Source organism: Ranitomeya variabilis, chromosome 8 (assembly GCF_051348905.1).
Source record: "Ranitomeya variabilis isolate aRanVar5 chromosome 8, aRanVar5.hap1, whole genome shotgun sequence".
NCBI classification, from domain to species: domain Eukaryota; kingdom Metazoa; phylum Chordata; class Amphibia; order Anura; family Dendrobatidae; genus Ranitomeya; species Ranitomeya variabilis.
Window position 1 is genome coordinate 128,017,688 of NC_135239.1, and position 19,379 is coordinate 128,037,066.

The 19,379-nt window shown below is 43.1% G+C and overlaps 1 protein-coding gene across 3 annotated transcripts in view; it reads left to right on the top strand.

The window, feature by feature from the left end:
* The window catches only part of KIFAP3 (kinesin associated protein 3), an 811,853-nt gene that overhangs the window by 75,767 nt on the left and 716,707 nt on the right, over window positions 1-19,379 (top strand). The window lies entirely within an intron of this gene.

Sequence of the window (19,379 nt, forward strand, 5' to 3'; positions counted from 1 at the left end):
AGTCCTCTAATGTAGAGCGCATAATCCCGCCCACACCACTGATTCGCAAATTTCTGTGTACACTGTGCATAGGCAGAAATAATCTGTTAATCAATGGTGAGAGGAGGTTATACAGAGCTCATGAATATGGGGGCTACATGGAAGCAGGTTTACTAATTCTCTAGTAATAATCTGCTCTTAAAACTTTAATTTTAACACCTTCATGACCGGAGCTTTTTGCATTTTTGTGTGTTTGTTTTTCGCTCCCCTTCTTCCCAAAGCCTTAACTTTTTTATATTTCTGTCAATATGGCTATGTGAGGGCTTATTTTTTGCAGGACGAGTTGTGCTTTTGAAAGATACCATTGGTTTTACCATGTCGTGTAACAGAAAACTGGAAAAAAAATTCCAAGTGCGGTGAAATTGAAAAAAAAGTTCAATCCCAAACTTGTTTTTTGTTTGTTTTTTTTGCTAGGTTCACTAAATACTAAACTGACCTGCCATTATGATTCTCTAGGTCATTACGAGCTCATAGACACCAAACATGTGTAGGTTCTTTTTTTATCTAAGTGATGAAAAAAAATTATTACATCTTAATACAATGTCGCGGCGACCTAAAAAATATAATTCTGGCATTTGATTTTTTTTCTCGCTACGCCGTTTAACGTTCAGGTTAATCCTTTTTTTATTGATAGATTGGGGCGAAAGGGAGGTGATTTGAACTTTTATGGTTTTGTTTTTTTCATATTTTAAACACCTTTTTCTTAATCCACTCAGAGGTGGACTTTCTGGGGTGTTTTGGATCATTGTCCTGCTGCATAACCCAAGTGATCTTCAGTTTAAGGTTACGAACAGGTGGCCTGACATTCTCCTTCAGGATTTTTTGATAGATAGCAGAATTCATGGTTCCTTTTTCCACAGCAAGTCTTCCAGGTTCTGAAGCTGCAAAACAGCAGCAGGCAACCACACTACCACCACATTTTACTGTTGATATGATGTTTCTTTCTTGAAATCTTGTGTTACTTCTACGCTAGATGTAATGGGACATACAACATCCAAAAAGTTCAACTTTTGTCTTGTCAGTCCACAGAGTATTCTCCCAAAAGTCTTGGGGATGATCAATATGCTTTCTGACAAAACTGAGACAAACCTTTATGTTCCTATTGCACAGCTGTGGTTTTTTCTTGGAACTCTGCCATGCAGACCATTTTTGCCCAGTCTCTTTCTTATGGTGGAATCATGAACACTGATCTTAACTGAGTCAAGTGAGGCCTGCACTTCTTTGGATGTTGTTGTGGGGTGTTTTATGACCTCTTGAATCAGTCTTTTTTGCGTTCTTGGGGTAAGTTTGGTCGGCCGGCCACTTCTGGGAAGGTTCACCACTGTTCCATGTTTTTGCCATTTGTGGATAATGGCTCTCATTGTAGTTTGCTAGAGTCCCAAAGTGTTCAAAATGGCTTTATAACCTTTACCAGACTGATAGATCTCAGTTACTTTGTTTCTCGTTTGACTCAGAATGTCTTTGGATTGCGGCATTATGTGTAGCTTTTGAGAATCTTTTGCTCTACTTCACATTGTCAGACAGGTCCTATTTAATTGATTTCTTGGTTGAGAACAGGTGTGGCAGTAATGACGCCCGGGTGTGGCTAGAGAAATTGAACTCCACTTCCCAAAGATGTGATAAACCAGTTAATTTATGCTTTAAGGGTGGGGGTAAGGGCAATCACTTTTTCACATGGCCCTTTAGGTTTGGATTTATTTTCCCCTTAACCCCTTAAGCCCCGAGGGTGGTTTGCACGTTAATGACCGGGCCAATTTTTACAATTCTGACCACTGTCCCTTTATGAGGTTATAACTCTGGAACGCTTCAACGGATCTTGGCGATTCTGACATTGTTTTCTAGTGACATATTGTACTTCATGATAGTGGTAAAATTTCTTCGATATAACTTGCGTTTTATTTTGTGAAAAAAATGGAAATTTGGCTAAAATTTTTGAAAATTTCGTAATTTTCCAACTTTGAATTTTTATGCCCTTAAATCACAGATATGTCACACAAAATACTTAATAGGTAACATTTCCCACATGTCTACTTTACATCAGCACAATTTTGGAACCAAAATTTTTTTTTGTTAGGGAGTTATAAGGGTTAAAAGTTGACCAGCAATTTCTCATTTTTACAACACCATTTTTTTTTTAGGGACCACATCTCATTTGAAGTCATTTTGAGGGGTCTATATGATAGAAAATACCCAAGTATGACACCATTCTAAAAACTGCACCCCTTAAGGTGCTCAAAACCACATTCAAGAAGTTTATTAACCCTTCAGGTGTTTCACAGGAATTTTTGGAATGTTTAAATAAAAATGAACCTTTAACTTTTTTTCCACACAAAATTTATTTCAGCTCCAATTTGTTTTATTTTACCAAGGGTAACAGGAGAAAATGGACCCCAAAAGTGTTTGTACAATTTGTGCTGAGTACGCTGATACCCCATATGTGGGGGTAAACCACTGTTTGGGCGCATGGCAGAGCTCGGAAGGGAAGGAGCACCATTTGACTTTTCAATGCAAAATTGACTGGAATTGAGATGGGACGCCATGTTGCGTTTGGAGAGCCCCTGATGTGCGCAAACATTGAAACCCCCCACAAGTGACACCATTTTGGAAAGTAGACCCCCTAAGCAACTTATCTAGATGTGTGGTGAGCACTTTGACCCACCAAGTGCTTCACAGAAGTTTATAATGCAGAGCCGTAAAAATAAAAAAATCATATTTTTTCACAAAAATGATCTTTTCGCCCCCAATTTTTTATTTTCCCAAGGGTAAGAAGAAATGAGACCACAAAAGTTGTGCAATTTGTCCTGAGTACGCCAATACCCCATATGTGGGGGTAAACGACTGTTTGGGCGCATGGCAGAGCTCGGAAGGAAATGTGCGCCATTTGACTTTTCAATGTAAAATTGACAGGAATTGAGATGGGACACCATGTCGCGTTTGGAGAGCCCCTGATGTGCCTAAACATTAAAACCCACCACAACTGACACCATTTTGGAAAGTAGACCCCCTAAGGAACTTATCTAGATGTGTTTTGAGAGCTTTGAACCCCCAAGTGTTTCACTGTTTTTTTTTTCACAAAAATTATTTTTTTTTAGCCCCCAGTTTTGTATTTTCACAAGGGTAACAGTATAAATTGGACCCCAAAAGTTGTTTTCCAATTTGTCCTGAGTATGCTGATACCCCATATGTGGGAGGGAACCACTGTTTGGGCGCATGGGAGAGCTCGGAAGGGAAGGAGCGCCATTTGGAATGCAGACTTGGATGGATTGGTCTGCAGGCATCATGTTGCATTTGCAGAGCCCCTGATGTACCCAAACAGTAGAAACCCTCCACAAGTGACCCCACATTGGAAACTAGACCTCCCAAGGAACTTATCTAGATGTGTTGTGAGAACTTTGAACCCCCCAAGTGTTTCACTACAGTTTATAACGCAGAGCTGTGAAAATAAAAAATCTTTTTTTTTTCCCACAAAAATGATTTTTAGCCCCCCCAATTTATATTTTCCCAAGGGTAACAGGAGAACTTGGACCCCAAAAGTTGTTGTCCAATTTGTCCCGAGTACGCTGATGCCCCATATGTTGGGGTAAACCCCTGTTTGGGTGCACGGGAAAGCTCGGAAGGGAAGGAGCACTGTTTTACTTTTTCAATGCATAATTGGCTGGAATTAAGATAAAGCGCCATGTCACGTTTGGAGAGCCCCTGATGTGCCTAAACAGTGGAAACTCACCAATTCTAACTGAAACCCTAATCCAAACACACCCCTAACCCTAATCCCAACGATAACCCTAACCACACCCCTAACCCTCACACCCCTAACTCTAATCGCAGCCCTAATCCCAACTGTAAATTTAGCCCCAACCCTAACTTTAGCTCCAGCCCTAGCTCTAACCCTAGCCCTAGCCCTAACCGTAACCCTAGCCCTAACCGTAACCCTAGCCCTAACCGTAACCCTAGCCCTAACCGTAACCCTAGCCCTAACCGTAACCCTAGCCCTAACCGTAACCCTAGCCCTAACCGTAACCCTAGCCCTAACCGTAACCCTAGCCCTAACCGTAACCCTAGCCCTAACCGTAACCCTAGCCCTAACCGTAACCCTAGCCCTAACCGTAACCCTAGCCCTAACCGTAACCCTAGCCCTAACCGTAACCCTAACACTAGCCCTAACCCTAGACTTTTTGATCGCGTGTTATTCCACTTTTTGTTCGGTGGTATGATAATAAAGCGTTGTTTTTTGCCTCGTTTTTTTTTCCTACGGTGTTCACTGAAGGGGTTAACTAGTGGGACAGTTTTATAGGTTGGGTCGTTACGGACACTGCGATACTAAATATGTGTACTTTTATTGTTTTATTATTTAGATAAAGAAATGTATTTATGGGAATAATATATATATATTTTTTCTCTATTTAGTATTTTTTTTTATTTATTATTTTTTTTACACATGTGGAAATTTTTTTTTTTACATTTTTACTTTGTCCCAGGGGGGGGACATCACAGATCGCTGATCTGACAGTTTGCACAGCACTCTGTCAGATCAGCGATCTGACTTACAGTGCTGCAGGCTTACCAAGCGCTTTCTCTGAGCAGGCACTTGGTAAGCCACTCCCTGCAGGACCCGGATGCAGCCCCGCGGCCATTTTGGTTCCGGGGACTGCAGGGAGAGGAGGTAAGAGACGCTTGGAGCAATGCGATCACATCGCGTTGCTCCAAGGGTCTCAGGGAAGCACGCAGGGAGAGGGCTAACTTTAGCTCCAGCCCTAGCTCTAACCCTAGCCCTAGCCCTAACCGTAACCCTAGCCCTAACCGTAACCCTAGCCCTAACCGTAACCCTAGCCCTAACCGTAACCCTAGCCCTAACCGTAACCCTAGCCCTAACCGTAACCCTAGCCCTAACCGTAACCCTAGCCCTAACCGTAACCCTAGCCCTAACCGTAACCCTAGCCCTAACCGTAACCCTAGCCCTAACCGTAACCCTAGCCCTAACCGTAACCCTAGCCCTAACCGTAACCCTAGCCCTAACCGTAACCCTAGCCCTAACCGTAACCCTAACACTAGCCCTAACCCTAGCCCTAATGGGAAAATGGAAATAAATACATTTTTTTTTAATTTTATTATTTTTCCCTACCTAAGGGGGTGATGAAGGGGGGTTTGATTTACTTTTATAGCGTTTTTTATAGCGGATTTTTATGATTGGCAGCTGTCACACACTAAAAGACGCTTTTTATAGCAAAAAAGTTTTTGCGCTCCACATTTTGAGACCTATAATTTTTCCATATTTTGGTCCACAGAGTCATATGAGGTCTTGTTTTTGCGGGATGAGTTGACGTTTTTATTGGTAACATTTTCGGACACGTGACAGTTTTTGATCGCTTTTTATTCCGATTTTTGTGAGGCAGAATGACCAAAAACCAGCTATTCATGAATTTCTTTTTTTGGGGGGGCGTATATACCGTTCCACGTTTGGTAAAATTGATAAAGCATTTTTATTCTTCGGGTCAGTACGATTACAGCGATACCTCATTTATATAATTTTTTTATGTTTTTGGCGCTTTTATACGATAAAAACTATTTTATAGAAAAAAATAATTATTTTGGCATCACTTTGTTCTGAGGACTATAACTTTTTTATTTTTTCTTTGATGACGCTGTATGGCGGCTCGTATTTTGCGGGACAAGATGACGTTTTCAGCGGTACCATGGTTATTTATATCCGACTTTTTGATCGCGTGTTATTCCACTTTTTGTTCGGTGGTATGATAATAAAGCGTTGTTTTTTGCCTCGTTTTTTTTTCCTACGGTGTTCACTGAAGGGGTTAACTAGTGGGACAGTTTTATAGGTTGGGTCGTTACGGACACTGCGATACTAAATATGTGTACTTTTATTGTTTTATTATTTAGATAAAGAAATGTATTTATGGGAATAATATATATATATTTTTTCTCTATTTAGTATTTTTTTTTATTTATTATTTTTTTTACACATGTGGAAATTTTTTTTTTTACATTTTTACTTTGTCCCAGGGGGGGGACATCACAGATCGCTGATCTGACAGTTTGCACAGCACTCTGTCAGATCAGCGATCTGACTTACAGTGCTGCAGGCTTACCAAGCGCTTTCTCTGAGCAGGCACTTGGTAAGCCACTCCCTGCAGGACCCGGATGCAGCCCCGCGGCCATTTTGGTTCCGGGGACTGCAGGGAGAGGAGGTAAGAGACGCTTGGAGCAATGCGATCACATCGCGTTGCTCCAAGGGTCTCAGGGAAGCACGCAGGGAGCCCTCTCCCTGCGCGATGCTTCCCCATACCGCCGGAACACTGCGATCATGTTTGATCGCAGTGTGCCGGGGGTTAATGTGCCGGAGGCGGTCCGTGACCGCTCCTGGCACATAGTGCCGAATGTCAGCTGCGATAGTCAGCTGACACCCGGCCGTGCCCCCCCCTAGTGCTACCATCCAAGAACAATTGAAAACAAGATCACAAGAGCCACCAGAATATCACCTGCTACATTAAAAAGCTAAAGAAGAAAATAACCGGGTACCTCTAGTAGTCACCTACAATCCAAATCTGTAGGTGCTAATGGGAGCTGCACGGAATACAACCTTTATTACAAAAAGATGCCCGATTACAATCCATTTTTCCAGACCCCCCACTACTGTGTTTTAGGCAGCCCCCAAATATAAGAAGTATCATTGTCAGAAGCTCGCTGTCCTCTCCAACAGCTGCAGGAACCTTTCCTTGCAACCAGAAGAAATGTAAAACCTGTCCATTTATAATGACCACGGACAAGATAACGATCCCCAATTCACATCAGGAGTACAAGATACCAGGTACTTTTAGCTGTGTCACTTCTAATGTGGTGTACCTAATTATATGTACTAAATGTCCAACTGGGGGTCTGTATGTTGGAGAGACAGGGCAGAAACTGAGAACAAGGATAAATTCTCACCGCCACACAATAAAAGAAAAAAGAATGGATCTACCTGTGGCCAAACATTTCTGTATGTCTGATTATAGCACCATGGATCTGAAATTACTTGTATTGAAAGGTAACTTCAAATCTAAGAGAGACAGGAGAATCTCGGAGTATACATTAAGGGTACGTTCACACAGGACTTTTTTGCTGCTTTTTTTTGCTGCTTTTTTTATGCTAATTTAGGTGCGTTTTTTTGGTGCGTTTTTGGTGCGTTTTTTGGGTACGTTCACACAGGACTTTTTTGCTGCAGATTTTTTGCTGCTTTTTTTATGCCAATTTTCAGCTTCTAGGACACCTCACAATGGCTCTTCACACCTCACAATGGCTCTTCACACCTTACTACCAGGAACTCCCTCACAATAGATCACAATCAGGACACCTCACAATGGCTCTTCACACCTCACAATGGCTCACAATGGCTCTTCACACCTCACTACCAGGAACTCCCTCACAATAGATCACAATCAGGACACCTCACAATGGCTCTTCACACCTCACAATGGCTCACAATGGCTCTTCACACCTCACTACCAGGAACTCCCTCACAATAGATCACAATCAGGACACCTCACAATGGCTCTTCACACCTCACAATGGCTCACAATGGCTCTTCACACCTCACTGCCAGGAACTCCCTCACAATAGATCACAATCAGGACACCTCACAATGGCTCTTCACACCTCACAATGGCTCACAATGGCTCTTCACACCTCACTAACCACACCCCTAAGCTCTTGGCTGTGAGATCCCTTCCTGCTGGCCATGATTTTCTGCACAAAAAACGCAGCAAATAATGCTACATGCGTTTTTTCAGCGTTTTTTTCATCACCCATTCAAGTCAATGGGTGAAAAAAACGCTGCAAAAACGCAGCAAAAACGCTGAAAGAAGTGACATGCCCTATGTCCAAAAAAAAGCAGCAAAGCAGAAAATACTGATCAAATAAAAAACCAACGTGTGTGCATGAGATTTCTGAAATCTCATAGGCTTTACTGGTACTGTAAAAAGCAGCTGAAAATTAGCATAAAAAAAGCAGCAAAAAAGTCCTGTGTGAACATACCCTTATGACAACCTTTGACACTCTTAGTGCAGGAATAAATGTGTTGCATGTCTTTTGACATCAATTAAGGAACTAAGGAATTTGCCTCTCAGACCATGTGGGGTCATCATAACAGTACCAGACCTCAATCAGAGGACAACAAAACATTCACTCCTTATCTAGGAACTTTCCAATATTTATGGATCAACTGTTTATCACTCTCCCATAATGACAGCTCTGTGCTGTGTTGTGTATAAATGTGATTCTTCAGAATTTCTTTTAGTCTATGCCTGATGAAGAGGCCTGAGTAGTCTAGAAAGCTTGCAATTTGTTACCATCTTTTCAGTTAGCCATTAAAAGGTATCAACCACTGAGGACTCTCAATTCACAGAAGTTTTTAACTTTGAGATGTGAAAATAAAAATAATAAAATTTTTCCCGCAAAAATGTTTTTTTTTGCCCCAAATTTTGTATTTTCACAAGGGTAACAGGAGCAAATGGACTCCAAAATGTGTTCTGCAATCTCTCCCGAGTTCACTGATACCTCATTTGTGGTTGAAAACTACTTTTGAGGCACAGTGCAAAGCTCAGAAGGGAAGTAGTGCCATATTTTAGCACAGATTGTGCTGCGCTGGTTTGAGGGTGCCATATCACGATGGTAGAGCTCCTGAGGTGCCAGAACAGTAGAACCCCCCCCCCCCCATAACTGACCACATTTTGCAAACTAAACCTCTCAATGAATTCATCTAGGGGAACAGTGATCATATTGACACCACAAATGTGTCACAGAATTGTATACCATTGGGCAGTGAAGAAAAATAATTTTCCGTATATACTCGAGTATAAGCCGACCCGAGTATAAGCTGAGACCCTTAATTTTGCCACAAAAAACTGGGAAAACTTAATGACTCGAGTATAAGCCTAGGGAGGAAAATGCAGCAGCTACCGGTAAATGTCAAAAATACAAATAGATACCAATAAAAGTAAAATGAATTGAGACATCAGTAGGTTGTGTTTTTGAATATCCATATTGAATCAGGAGCCCCATATAATGGTCCAAAAAGTTTGATGGGCCCCATAAGATGCTCCATATTAAAATATGCCCCATATAATGCTGCACAAATGCGGATTATGGCCCCATGACATGCTCCATACAGACATTTGCCCCATATAATGCTGGACAAACGTTGGTTATAGCCCCATAAGATGCTCTATAAAGATATTTGCCCTATATAATGATCCGCAAACGTTGATAATGGCCCCATAAGATGCTCCATAAAGATATTTGCCCCATATAAAGCTGCACAAACACTGATTATGCCCCATAAGATGCTCCATGTAGATATTTGCCCCATATAAAGCTGCACAAACATTTATTATGCCCCATAAGATGCTCCATGTAGACATTTGCCCCATATGCTGTTGCTGCGATAAAAAAAAAATCACATGCTCACCTCTCGTCGCTCAGGCCCCCGGCACTTCCTATATTCACCTGCTCCCCATTCCACCGCCGCCGGCCGCCGCTGCGTCTTCCCTGTCCTCTGCACTGACTGTTCAGGCAGAGGGCTGCGCGCACACTAATCGCGTCATCGCGCCCTCTGACCTGAGCGTCAGTGCAGAAGACGGGGAAGACGCAGCGGCGGCCGGCGGCAGTGAAACGGAGAGCAGGTGAATATCGCTCACTGCGTTATACTCACCTGCTCCTGGCGCGGTCCCTGGTTCCCCGGCGCTGACAGCTTCTTCCTGTATTGAGCGGTCACATGGTACCGCTCATTACAGTAATGAATATGCAGCTCCACCCCTATGGGAGTGGAATGGGGTCCATATTCATTACTGTAATGAGCGGTACCATGTGACCGCTCACGTGTACAAAGAAAGTAGCGGGCACCACAAGGATAAATAAGTCAGGGATCAACCATGTGCATATATAGAAGACAATTGAAAAATCGAACAAGAGAAAAAGATATGCACATCAATGGGATCAACCTTCAAACAATATATAACTTTATTTATACAAAAGGTACAGCAAGACATACATTTAAAACATTTAAAAACATCTAAAAACCAAAAAACAGCACATGGCTGATAAGCTACATGCAACCCCCAGACAGTTGGAAACAAATACCACAAAGCACAATTTACAGTATATCAGTAGGCAAAAATGCATATACATGGACATACACTGTGTTCCAAATTATTATGCACAAAGAGTTTAGGAGTGATAAGGTTAGAATTTCTTTGTTTGTCATTTAAACTCATTGATGGTGATGTGCGTCAGGGCTCTTTATATCACTGAAAGCAATTGCAGATACCTGTGCAAATTAGTTTGGCAGGTGTGTCCAAATAAAGGCAAGAATACTTAAGAAGGCTGTATTGTATAGTAAGTGGAAAGAAAAAAAGCAGGGCACCGGCACCAGGTGTATATCCACCCCTCCAAACTCGCCCAAGTTGTCGGGGGATGTGTGGCGGATTTTATGGAGTGCCTTAAGATCAGCTATGGGTGGTGCGCAACTTGAAAAAACTGTAAATCTATCAAGAAACAAAAAAGAGTCCTCTCTTCACTCCCCGCACCCTCATTGTTGTCCAGCCGCCTCTCTATGTAAAGTTCAATAAAGAACGATATGAATCTTTCAGCAAAATTCTGGGTGAGTGCCACTTTCTTTTGCATTTGATTCTTAAGAAGGCTGTTCCACATTATTAAGCAGCCTACATTTTTTGCCAAAATGGGAAAGAAAAAAGATGTGCCGGCTGCTGAGAAGCAACAAATTGTGGAGTATTTGGGTCAAGGCATGACTACAATCAACATTGCCAAGACACTTCATCGTGATCATCGCACAATCAAGAAGTATGTAGCTGATTCCCAGCACACACGTGTGCGTGCTGATAAGGAAAAATTGAGGACTCTTTCCAACAGGCAATTGCGTAAGGTTAAAAGAGCAGCTGCAAAAATGCCTTGTCATATCAGCAGACAAGTTTTTGAAGCTGCTGGTGCCTCCAACGTCCCCAGAACAACAAGATGCAGGGTCCTTCAGAGGTTTGCAGCTGTGCGTAAGCCATCCTGTCGTCCACCTCTATCCACTGCACACCAGCAGAAACGGCTCCAGTGGGCCAAACGATACATGAAGACTGACTTCCAAACTGTTTTGTTCACCGATGAGTGCCGTGCAACGCTCGATGGTCCAGATGGATGGAGTGGAGGATGGCTGGTTGATGGACACCCCATGAAAATACGGCTAAGGCGGCAACAAGGAGGAGGTGGAGTAATGTTTTGGGCTGGAATCATGGGGAGAGAGTTTGTCGGTGCCTTTATGATCCCTGAAGGGGTAGTAAAGATGAACTCCATAATCTGTGGAGTTTCTAAAACAACACTTCCTGCCATGGTTCAAGAGGAAGAATTGTGCTTTCCGCAGCAAGATCATTTTCATGCATGATAATGCACCGTCTCATGCTGCAAAAAACACATCTGCATCTCTGGCTGCTATGGGCATAAAAGAGGACAAACTTATGGTGTGGCCACCATCTTCCCCTGACCTCAACCCCATTGAGAACCTCTGGAGCATCATCAAAAGGAGTGTGTTGTGAATTTGGATTCTGGGCTCCCCCGGTGGCTACTGGTGGAATTGAACTGGTGTCTTCATCTTCTCTGTTCACCTGTTCCCATCAAGATGTGGGAGTCGCTATATAACCTTGCTTCTCTGTTAGTTGCTTGCCGGTCAACAATGTTATCAGAAGCCTCTCTGTGCTTGTTCCTGCTCCTAGACAACTACTAGATAAGTTGGACTCTTGTCCATGTTTGTTTTTGCATTTTTGTTCCAGTTCACAGCTGTAGTTTCGTTACTGTGTCTGGAAAGCTCTTGTGAACAGGAATTGCCACTCTGGTGTTATGAGTTAATGCCAGAGTCTTAAAGTAATTTCTGGATGGTGTTTTGATAGGGTTTTCAGCTGACCATGAAAGTGTCCTTTCTGTCTTCTGCTATGTAGTAAGTGGACCTCAAATTTGCTAAACCTATTTTCATACTACGTTTGTTATTTCATCTTAATTCACCGCCAATACATGTGGGGGGCCTCTGTCTCCTTTCGGGGTATTTCTCTAGAGGTGAGCTAGGACTAATATTTTCCTCTGCTAGCATTATTTAGTCCTCCGGCTGGTGCTGGGCATCTAGAATCAACGTAGGCATGCTACCCGGCCACTGCTAGTTGTGCGTTAGGTTTAGTTCATGGTCAGCTCAGTTTCCATCTTCCAAGAGCTAGTTCCTATATATGCTGATGCTATGTTCTCTTGCCATTGAGATCATGACAGGAGTGTCTATGATGGCAGGAGGCAGTTAACATCTAAGCAACAGCTCTGGCAGGGTATTTTGTCCACATGCAAAACAATTGAAGCAGAAACCATCCAAAAACTGACAAATTGAATGGACGAGAGAGTTCAGAAGCTTCTTTCGAACAAGGTGTCCTATGTGCAAATGTAACATCACCTAGAATAAAGTTTTCACTTGAAAACTGTTTGATTTCATTTTGTAATAAGCTGATAATGCTTATAACTTCACAATTGAAAATTTTTTGTTCAAAATAAAAAAAAAAGGTTGAAAACTCTGCTGTGCATAATAATTTGGAACATGCATTTTGAGTGTTTATTTTTTTTTAAAAAGATACTGTTTTCATAGGCAGCTTGTTCCAAAACATTGCAATTATACTAGAGTAGTAGATGACTGGAAAATAACACTGACTGCAATTCAGATAGGTAATTTAGAGAAAATATGAGGAAATATTATTTGCATAATAATTTGGAACACCGTGTATACACCAATAAATACCCGTCTGCTACCAGCTATACTCTGCAGGCATAAGAAAATATCTTACAAAAGACCATAGGAATAAATAAGAAATAGGCTTAAGCTCCGCATCCCAGACCTGTTTTGCCATATGTGAAAATCACAAGTTTATAAGGAATGCTACCCAAAAGCCCGGGAGCAAAATGAGCGCATATTTACCCAGTTGTCATGCAGGAATACAAACCACAGGGTTACACAGAATCATGTCACCTAGGGAATTGGGAGCGAAGCAGGTAATATGCTCCAAAAAGCCTAAACCTGCAAAGGAGCCAAGTAGTGATGTGGTTGCCAAATATAAGGTGCTAGTGCTGGGGGGGACTGAAAGCCCCATGCGTATCGACGCTATAGAAGCGTCTTCATCAGGGGAAGTGTAGAGAAAGTAGCTTGAGCTTGCTCTGATATAGCCACATAATCAAGGAAAAATAAACCACCTGTGAGAATGCGGCGGCGTGCAGATTCCTGATGGCTTGTACAGACCGGCAACTGCTTCCGGTTCGATAGGTTATTCCCCACCGCGCGTGCGCAGTAGGTTACTCCTGCTACATTACCGAGATTGTGTAGTAACAGGCACAGTCCCGGCACGAAAGTGGCCATGGTTACAGTGACGCCGGATGGATTGAAAGCTGCGCCTGCGCAAATGTATCAAAAGGAGACTCCTATAAATAAAGCATCCCAAGAATAAGCACCTGCGCAGTACAGCGAGCTAGCTGGAAAAGTGTATATGAAAGCACACATACTATAGGCAAAAGTCAGCTGTAGTATATCAGAAAAGGGGAGGGGGGAGAGTTACAAAATCAGACAAACCAATCGCGAGCGCCCATACAGTGCGACGACCTAGCTGAACTTATATACATGGGTCAGTATGATCAAGATATAAACGTAAGGATCGCTGGAAGTACCAAACTAGGTAAGCATACCCAGTCAAGGGTGGATACCAAACAAAAAAAAAGAAAAAGAGACATACACACTATAGGCGAGGGTCAAAGGAGTACATCCAAAGGGGACCTTAGATAATCAAAGGGCCCAATAGTAAGCGCCTGCGCAGCACGACAACCTGGCTAAAGGGATATATATACATGGGTCAGTATGTACGAAACATTGGCATAAGGAATCGTCGAAAGCACCAGAATAAATTGGCATCCCTAATCGAAAGTTGGTGTCAAAAGAGGAGCACACAATCTATAGGTGAAGGAACACTCATCAGATAAAAAGATTTAATTTTACATCTCAGAAATGGACATGTTGGAAAGTCCCAACATGCCTGCACCATCGGTTAATCACAATAGACTACCAGGGTTGAAAGAGAATGTATACACCCCCGGTACCCCAAGGCACCCAATATACCACCAATGAACAATAAAAAACAATGATGCCCAGTACATAGCATAGCCGGTAGCAGACACAGAATATCAGAGAACAGGATAAACAAAAAATCAAAACAAGAACATGAACGAAGCCGATGAGCCGGGGAGCCAAAGATCCAACAGTCCTGGAGTGGTCCATGATGCTGCTTCATGTTGTAACTAAAGGAGGATCAAGAAAAGGTGAACAAGTCCACAAGATCTAAAATGAGACACAGAGAACACATAAGTAAGTACAAATGGGCAAGGGAAAGAGAAAAGGGGAAACAAACCAAGAGGAGACCGGTTTCTCATGTTTGCTTATAGAAGCCAGTATATAAAAGCTCATTCATACCCACTGGGGCCAAACTGTTCAGATTATAAATCCATTTAGATTCCTTCCTTAGGAGCTCAGGCACTATACTCCCACCCCTAATATCAGTTCTCACCCCCTCCAAACCCTTGACCCTCAGCCCCCTTGATGACCCCCCATGGTGGCATAGGAAGTGCGCGGCCACCGAAGAAAGCTTCTTACCTTTATCAAGGTCTTTCTGGGCCGTGTTGATGCTAGAAAGATGCTGCTGCGTCCGGCACCTGATTTCCTCCGTAGTATAGCCTACAGGTATATAGAGCTTCGGACAGCTACAGATTAAAGCATAGACAAGGTTCCTAGTGCGGCAATTAAAATATCCAGACACCTGGATCCTCCCTGGGCTGTGTGGAAGGCATACCCCACTATCAGCTATCACGTAGCTACAAACATTGCACCTACCACAGGGATAGGATCCATGGATGTTGCTGCCTGTCCTCGTCCTAGTGACGGCACGTCTGAAATGGCTTGACACAAGCTCATCCCTCAGATTACGAGACCTCCTGGCTACCATTTTGGGGGTATTAGGGAGCCACGGCAAAAGTTTGGGTTCCGTCAACAGAATGTCCCAGTTCTTTTTAAGAATAGCATACACATCATTCCACTGGTTGTGATAAGTCGTGACAAGGTTAATGGTCCGTTTCCCGGGGTCCTATTCTTAGGCTGCAATACTTCCTCCCTCGTCACCCGCTGGGAATGTTGGTACGACTGGGATATAATTTTTCGAGGATACCCTCTGGCCCGAAACCTCTCCGTGAGTTTTTACGATTCTTCCTGGAAGTCAGACAGGGTGGTGCAGTTCCTCCTTACTCTAAGGAATTAGCCTCTCGGTATGCTGTTTCGTAAGTGAGCCGGATGGGCACTTGTGTAGTGAAGCAGACTATTTGTAGCCGTTTTCTTGCGATGCAAGCTCCTAATCAGACCATTTCCCCTAATAGAAATCTTCAGATCCAGGAAGTCCACCAAGTTAGTAGAAATGTTCGAAGTCAATTTGATCCCCCAAGGATTATCGTTGAGCTGGGTGATAAAAAGATTACAGTCATCAAGGGTACCGGTCCAAAAGAACAGGACCTCGTCTATGAATCTATACCATTTAGGTATAAACTCCTGAAAGGGCCGAAGTTTGTAAACATGTGACCGCTCACTACAGGAAGAAGCTGCCGGGAAGCCAGGGACTGCGCCAGGAGTAGGTGAGTATGATTACACAGCTGCTGCTCCACCTCCCCTGCCGACCCCTGGGTATGACTTGAGTATAAGCCGAGGGACAATTTCAGCCTAAAAAAATGGGCTGAAATTCTCGGCTTATACTCGAGTATATACGGTACATTTACAATTGTGTGTTAGTCCCAAATTTTAAATTTTAATACTGGAAAATGGGTAACAATTACACCAAAATGTGTCCCACAGTTTCTGCTGAATGTAGAAATACCCAGCTCTGGCTGTACAGCCATACGGAGAGACTCTGGAGTGATGTAGCAGTGGATGTTGCCGAGTGAAAATTGCAGATTGCCATTGCAGTGACCAGTATGTTGTAGTGACAGTACAATATGCCCAGCACATGCTACTGGAGACACGCACCCATAAATTAGGCAGGCTCTCCTCACTACAGAAATGCCAATCATGTGAGTGCTAAATGTGTCTTAGACAAACTGGGGTTCAGAAAGGGGAGGGGCATTTGATTTGGGAGAGCAGAATTTACTGAATTTCTTTTGAGGGACTAGCACTTGGGGTTTACAGCTAAATCTCAGAATTGACATGACAGATGAAACCCCCGATGGATCTATTCACTATAATAAGGCAGTGGAGTTGCACTGGACTGCATCTAGCTTCTGTTCAGCATTGTCCTTCTCAGAAGTGCACAAAACTGTGGTTGACCGTGCTTTTATGCACGCCTTAAAAGACGAACATCACCGGATCGCAGGTCCTATAGCTACCACAGTGCCTCCATCTGCCTCATTATAGGGAATGTACCGCCGGGAGTTCTGTCTGAATTGCGTCTTTCAGAGATTTACACAGAAACCCCAGTGTAAGCACTCAGCGCAGAGCCTTACTGTGATATTTTAGAGGCAGAATGAACAAATCAACAGCAAGTGAAAAAATGGTTTTATTTATTTTTTATGCCGTTCCTCTTGTGGTATAAATGATCTGACAACTTTATTCTTTGGGTCAATGCGATTACAGCAATATCAGATTTATTTCATTTTTTATGTTTGGCTGCTGTCACACACTAAAAGACACTTTCTATTGCAAAAAACAGTTTTTGTATCCCCATATTTATACAATTTTTCCATATATGGGATGGTCGGAGTGGTCACCACCCACATCAGCTGACCAGTTACACAGCAGTTGCCAGCAAGGAAACTGATATTAACCCTGGCCTGAAAGGGAAAAAAAACTACATTTAAATAGCGGAACCAGAGCTGCCACAAATCCAAACATTTACACGATAAAAACTATTTTAACCCCTTCACGACATGCACCATACTATTACTGCGCATGTCGTGTCTCCCCCTTTGATGTGGGCTCCGGCGGTGAGCCCACATCAAAGTCGCGACATGTCAGCTGTTTTGTACAGCTGACATGTGCGCGCAATAGCGGCGGGTGAAATCACGATTCACCCGCCGCTATTAACCTGTTAAATGCCGCTGTCAAACGCAGACAGCGGCATTTAACCGGCACATTTAACCGGGCGGCCGGAAATGACCTCATCGCCGACCCCCGTCACATGATTGGGGGTCGGCGATGCATCAGGATGGTAACCATAGAGGTCCTTGAGACCTCTATGGTTACTAATGCCGGCCTGCTGTGAGCGCCCCCCTGTGGTCGGCGCTCACAGCACATCTGCATTTCTGCTACATAGCAGCGAACATCAGATCGCTGCTATGTAGCAGAGCCAATACGAGTGGTGCCAGCTTCTAGCCTCCCATGGAGCATGGCAAAAGTAAAAAAAAAATGTTTTTAAAAATATGAAAAAAAATAAAAAAATATGAAAGTTTAAATCACCCCCCTTTCGCCCCATCCAAAATAAAACAATAAAAAAAAAATCAAATCTACACATATTTGGTATCGCCGCGTTCAGAATCGCCCGATCTCTCAATAAAAAAAAAAAGCATTAACCTGATCGCTAAACAGAGTAGCAAGAAAAAAATTCGAAACTCCAGAATTACGTTTTTTTGGTCCCCGCGACATTGCATTAAAATGCAATAACGGGCGATCAAAAGAATGTATCTGCACAAAAGTGGTATCACTAACAACGTCAGCTCGGCACGCAAAAAATAAGCCCTCACTCGACCCCAGATCATGAAAAATGGAGACGCTACGGGTAACAGAAAATGTCGTTTTTTTTTTTGTTTGTTTTGTTTTTCTTTAGCAAAGTTTGGACTTTTTTTTCACCACTTAAAAAATAACCTAGGCATGTTTGGTGTCTATCTATGAACTCGTAATGACCTGGAGAATCATAATATCAGGTCAGTTTTAGCATTTAGTGAACCTAGCAAAAAAGCCAAACAAAAAACAAGTGTGAGATTGCACTTTTTTTGCAATTTCACCACACTTGGAATTTTTTTCCCATTTTCCAGTACAAGACATGGTAAAACCAATGAAGACTTTCAAAAGTACAACTCGTCCTGCAAAAAACAAGCCCTCACATGGGCATATTGATGGAAAAATAAAAAAGTTATGGCTCTGGGAAGGAGGGGAGCTAAAAACGAAAACACAAAAACGAAAAAGGGCAGCGGCATGTACCCTTAAGGACTGCCGATATGCCTTTTAGCAGCGGCAGTTAAGGGTACTTATTCCTCAGCACCGCTTTTTAACGGCCCTGAGAAATAAGGTTATAGCTCCCCCCAGCATTGGAAATTCTCCATGGTCTCGGCTACTGGGGGTAGTTGAGACCACGAAGAACATGATTCGGGTCGGAATAATGGCGACCGCAGAAAAAAAGGTCTGATTTCCCATTTAATTTCTCTCTCCTCTGATATGATCTAGCATATAGAGATGAGAGAAATGGGGTCCCCCGAACCTCCTCTAGTGTCCCTGGACCCTCCTGCATCCCACGGTCCTGTCCACCAGCCGTCGGCATCTCCTTTCTGGAAGAGAGTGGCAGGCGCATTCGCAGTGCACCCGCCGAGATCTGCCAGCCGGCACCTGGCAGCATAAAATTTCTCCTATTGGTTCATTTTGATCACTGTAATAGACACTATCTCACAGTGATCAAAATAGAAAAAATAGCAAAGTAAACCCCCGTTTATCATCCCCTTAGGTAACAATAATGAAATAATTTTTTTTTCCATTAGGGTTATGGTTGGGGTTATGGCTAGGCTTATGGTTGGGGTTATAGCTAGAGTTTGGGTTGAGGCTAGGGTTAGGGTTGTGTTAGGGTTGGGCTAGGGTTAGAGCTGGGATTAGGGTTGGGGCTAGATTTTTGGTTGAGGGTGGTGTTGTGGTTAGGGTTGTGGTAAGGGTTATGGTTAGAGTTGGGATTTCGGTTAAGGGTGTGTTGGGGTTAGGGCTGTGTTAGGGTTGGGGTTAGGGGTGTGTTGGGGTTAGGGTTATGGTTAGGGCTGTGTTAGGGTTGGGATTAGAATTGGGTGGTTCCCACTGTTTAGGTACATCAGGTGGTCTCCAAATGCGACATGTCACCCGCCATTGATTCCAGACAATTTTGCATTCAAAAAGTCAGTGCTCCCTCCCTTCTGAGCCCTGCGATACGCCCACACAGTGGCTATCCCCAAATATGGGGTATCAGCGTACTCAGGAGAAATTGCACAACTAATTTTGTGGTTAATTTTTTCCT